Genomic DNA, 5,240 nt, shown 5'->3' on the forward strand with positions numbered 1-5,240 from the left:
ACCTCCAGGGCTGGAAGGCAGGATGGCAGACCTCCAGGGCAGGCAGGCAGGCAGGCAGGCAGGCAGGCAGACCTCCAGGGCTGGCAGGGAGACCTCCAGGGCTGGCAGGCAGGCAGGCAGGGCTGTGTGGCTGGGGAGGGCAGGCTGGCAGGCAGGTAGGCCGTGCTGCTGCCAGGGCTGGAAGGCTGACCTCCAGGGCAGGCAGGCAGGCAGACCTCCAGGGCAGGCAGGCAGGTAGGCCGTGCTGCTGCCAGGGCTGGCAGGCTGACCTCCAGGGCTGGCAGGCTGACCTCCAGGGCAGGCAGTGCTGCTGCCAGGGCAGGCAGGCAGACCTCCAGGGCTGGATAGCAGACCTCCAGGGCAGGCAGTGCTGCTTCCAGGGCTGGATAGCAGACCTCCAGGGCTAACAGGCTGACCTCCAGGGCTAACAGGCAGGCAGGCAGACCTCCAGGGCAGGCAGGCAGACCTCCAGGGCTAACAGGCTGACCTCCAGGGCAGGCAGGCAGACCTCCAGGGCAGGCAGTGCTGCTACCAGGGCAGGCAGTGCTGCTACCAGGGCTGGAAGGCAGACCTCCAGGGCTAACAGGCAGGCAGGCAGACCTCCAGGGCTGGAAGGCAGACCTCCAGGGCTGGCAGGCTGACCTCCAGGGCTAACAGGCAGACCTCCAGGGCTAACAGGCTGACCTCCAGGGCTAACAGGCAGGCAGGCAGACCTCCAGGGCTGGATAGCAGACCTCCAGGGCTAACAGGCAGACCTCCAGGGCTGGATAGCAGACCTCCAGGGCTGGCAGGCAGACCTCCAGGGCTGGATAGCAGACCTCCAGGGCTGGCAGGCAGACCTCCAGGGCTGGATAGCAGACCTCCAGGGCTGGCAGGCAGACCTCCAGGGCTGGATAGCAGACCTCCAGGGCTAACAGGCAGGCAGGCAGACCTCCAGGGCAGGCAGGCAGACCTCCAGGGCAGGCCGGCAGACCTCCAGGGCAGGCAGTGCTGCTACCAGGGCTGGATAGCAGACCTCCAGGGCTAACAGGCAGACCTCCAGGGCTGGAAGGCAGACCTCCAGGGCTGGCAGGCTGACCTCCAGGGCAGGCAGTGCTGCTGCCAGGGCAGGCAGGCAGACCTCCAGGGCTGGATAGCAGACCTCCAGGGCAGGCAGTGCTGCTTCCAGGGCTGGATAGCAGACCTCCAGGGCTAACAGGCTGACCTCCAGGGCTAACAGGCAGGCAGGCAGACCTCCAGGGCAGGCAGGCAGACCTCCAGGGCTAACAGGCTGACCTCCAGGGCAGGCAGTGCTGCTACCAGGGCAGGCAGGCTGTCCTCCAGGGCTGGATAGCAGACCTCCAGGGCAGGCAGTGCTGCTACCAGGGCAGGCAGGCTGTCCTCCAGGGCTGGATAGCAGACCTCCAGGGCAGGCAGTGCTGCTACCAGGGCAGGCAGGCTGTCCTCCAGGGCTGGATAGCAGACCTCCAGGGCAGGCAGTGCTGCTACCAGGGCTGGATAGCAGACCTCCAGGGCTGGATGGCAGGCAGGCAGACCTCCAGGGATGGATAGCAGACCTCCAGGGCTGGAAGGCAGGCAGGCAGACCTCCAGGGCAGGCAGTGCTGCTACCAGGGCTGGATAGCAGACCTCCAGGGCTGGATGGCAGGCAGGCAGACCTCCAGGGATGGATAGCAGACCTCCAGGGCTGGAAGGCAGGCAGGCAGACCTCCAGGGCAGGCAGTGCTGCTACCAGGGCTGGATAGCAGACCTCCAGGGCTAACAGGCAGACCTCCAGGGCTGGAAGGCAGACCTCCAGGGCTGGCAGGCTGACCTCCAGGGCAGGCAGTGCTGCTGCCAGGGCAGGCAGGCAGACCTCCAGGGCTGGATAGCAGACCTCCAGGGCAGGCAGTGCTGCTTCCAGGGCTGGATAGCAGACCTCCAGGGCTAACAGGCTGACCTCCAGGGCTAACAGGCAGGCAGGCAGACCTCCAGGGCAGGCAGGCAGACCTCCAGGGCTAACAGGCTGACCTCCAGGGCAGGCAGTGCTGCTACCAGGGCAGGCAGGCTGTCCTCCAGGGCTGGATAGCAGACCTCCAGGGCAGGCAGTGCTGCTACCAGGGCAGGCAGGCTGTCCTCCAGGGCTGGATAGCAGACCTCCAGGGCAGGCAGTGCTGCTACCAGGGCAGGCAGGCTGTCCTCCAGGGCTGGATAGCAGACCTCCAGGGCAGGCAGTGCTGCTACCAGGGCTGGATAGCAGACCTCCAGGGCTGGATGGCAGGCAGGCAGACCTCCAGGGATGGATAGCAGACCTCCAGGGCTGGAAGGCAGGCAGGCAGACCTCCAGGGCAGGCAGTGCTGCTACCAGGGCTGGATAGCAGACCTCCAGGGCTGGATGGCAGGCAGGCAGACCTCCAGGGATGGATAGCAGACCTCCAGGGCTGGAAGGCAGGCAGGCAGACCTCCAGGGCAGGCAGTGCTGCTACCAGGGCTGGATAGCAGACCTCCAGGGCTAACAGGCAGACCTCCAGGGCTGGAAGGCAGACCTCCAGGGCTGGCAGGCTGACCTCCAGGGCAGGCAGTGCTGCTGCCAGGGCAGGCAGGCAGACCTCCAGGGCTGGATAGCAGACCTCCAGGGCAGGCAGTGCTGCTTCCAGGGCTGGATAGCAGACCTCCAGGGCTAACAGGCTGACCTCCAGGGCTAACAGGCAGGCAGGCAGACCTCCAGGGCAGGCAGGCAGACCTCCAGGGCTAACAGGCTGACCTCCAGGGCAGGCAGTGCTGCTACCAGGGCAGGCAGGCTGTCCTCCAGGGCTGGATAGCAGACCTCCAGGGCAGGCAGTGCTGCTACCAGGGCAGGCAGGCTGTCCTCCAGGGCTGGATAGCAGACCTCCAGGGCAGGCAGTGCTGCTACCAGGGCAGGCAGGCTGTCCTCCAGGGCTGGATAGCAGACCTCCAGGGCAGGCAGTGCTGCTACCAGGGCTGGATAGCAGACCTCCAGGGCTGGATGGCAGGCAGGCAGACCTCCAGGGATGGATAGCAGACCTCCAGGGCTGGAAGGCAGGCAGGCAGACCTCCAGGGCAGGCAGTGCTGCTACCAGGGCTGGATAGCAGACCTCCAGGGCAGGCAGTGCTGCTACCAGGGCAGGCAGTGCTGCTGCCAGGGCTGGATGGCAGGCAGGCAGACCTCCAGGGCTAACAGGCTGACCTCCAGGGCAGGCAGGCAGACCTCCAGGGCTAACAGGCTGACCTCCAGGGCAGGCAGTGCTGCTACCAGGGCAGGCAGGCTGTCCTCCAGGGCTGGATAGCAGACCTCCAGGGCAGGCAGTGCTGCTACCAGGGCAGGCAGGCTGTCCTCCAGGGCTGGATAGCAGACCTCCAGGGCAGGCAGTGCTGCTACCAGGGCAGGCAGGCTGTCCTCCAGGGCTGGATAGCAGACCTCCAGGGCAGGCAGTGCTGCTACCAGGGCTGGATAGCAGACCTCCAGGGCTGGATGGCAGGCAGGCAGACCTCCAGGGATGGATAGCAGACCTCCAGGGCTGGAAGGCAGGCAGGCAGACCTCCAGGGCAGGCAGTGCTGCTACCAGGGCTGGATAGCAGACCTCCAGGGCTAACAGGCAGACCTCCAGGGCTGGAAGGCAGGCAGTGCTGCTACCAGGGCAGGCAGGCAGACCTCCAGGGCTAACAGGCTGACCTCCAGGGCAGGCAGTGCTGCTACCAGGGCTGGATAGCAGACCTCCAGGGCTAACAGGCAGACCTCCAGGGCTGGCAGGCTGACCTCCAGGGCAGGCAGGCAGGCAGGCAGACCTCCAGGGCTGGATAGCAGACCTCCAGGGCTGGATAGCTGACCTCCAGGGCTGGATAGCAGACCTCCAGGGCTAACAGGCTGACCTCCAGGGCTAACAGGCAGACCTCCAGGGCAGGCAGGCAGACCTCCAGGGCAGGCAGTGCTGCTACCAGGGCTGGATAGCAGACCTCCAGGGCTGGAAGGCAGGCAGGCAGACCTCCAGGGCAGGCAGTGCTGCTACCAGGGCTGGATAGCAGACCTCCAGGGCTAACAGGCAGACCTCCAGGGCTGGAAGGCAGGCAGTGCTGCTACCAGGGCAGGCAGGCAGACCTCCAGGGCTAACAGGCTGACCTCCAGGGCAGGCAGTGCTGCTACCAGGGCTGGATAGCAGACCTCCAGGGCTAACAGGCAGACCTCCAGGGCTGGCAGGCTGACCTCCAGGGCAGGCAGGCAGGCAGGCAGACCTCCAGGGCTGGATAGCAGACCTCCAGGGCTGGATAGCTGACCTCCAGGGCTGGATAGCAGACCTCCAGGGCTAACAGGCTGACCTCCAGGGCTAACAGGCAGACCTCCAGGGCAGGCAGGCAGACCTCCAGGGCAGGCAGTGCTGCTACCAGGGCTGGATAGCAGACCTCCAGGGCTGGAAGGCAGGCAGGCAGACCTCCAGGGCAGGCAGTGCTGCTACCAGGGCTGGATAGCAGACCTCCAGGGCTAACAGGCAGACCTCCAGGGCTGGAAGGCAGGCAGTGCTGCTACCAGGGCAGGCAGGCTGTCCTCCAGGGCTGGAAGGCAGACCTCCAGGGCTGGCAGGCTGACCTCCAGGGCAGGCAGGCCGGGCCCCCGGTGCTGCATCTCGGCCGCTGCCTGGGGCGGACCGGCCCGGGTGCCCTTGCGCTTTTTCGACACCAGGGGGCAGTTGGGTGCCATTCCGTCCCTCGTGTGGCGAAATGGCGGTACTGCACCTCCGCCTTTTTGCTGGAGAAAGTCCGCAGTCGGGACAATGCGCCACACGGTCCGTCGGCAGGAGGCCCGGGCCCGGGCACAACTCCCCGGTGGGGACGGACGCCGGGCTGGAGCTTCCCTTCAGCACACACACTCACTCACTCACTGACCGACCGACTGACTGCAGGAAAGGCTCCCGGCTCCCAGCGCTCAGTCAGCAGGCCTACTCCTCCCCGGTGGGGACGGACGCCGGGCTGGAGCTTCCCTTCAGCACACACACTCACTCACTCACTGACCGACCGACTGACTGCAGGAAAGGCTCCCGGCTCCCAGCGCTCAGTCAGCAGGCCTACTCCTCCCCGGTGGGGACGGACGCCGGGCTGGAGCTTCCCTTCAGCACACACACTCACTCACTCACTGACCGACCGACTGACTGCAGGAAAGGCTCCCGGCTCCCAGCGCTCAGTCAGCAGGCCTACTCCTCCCCGGTGGGGACGGACGCCGGGCTGGAGCTTCCCTTCAGCACACACACTC

Source organism: Amia ocellicauda, unplaced genomic scaffold (genome assembly GCF_036373705.1).
Source record: "Amia ocellicauda isolate fAmiCal2 unplaced genomic scaffold, fAmiCal2.hap1 HAP1_SCAFFOLD_347, whole genome shotgun sequence".
NCBI classification, from domain to species: Eukaryota; Metazoa; Chordata; class Actinopteri; order Amiiformes; family Amiidae; genus Amia; species Amia ocellicauda.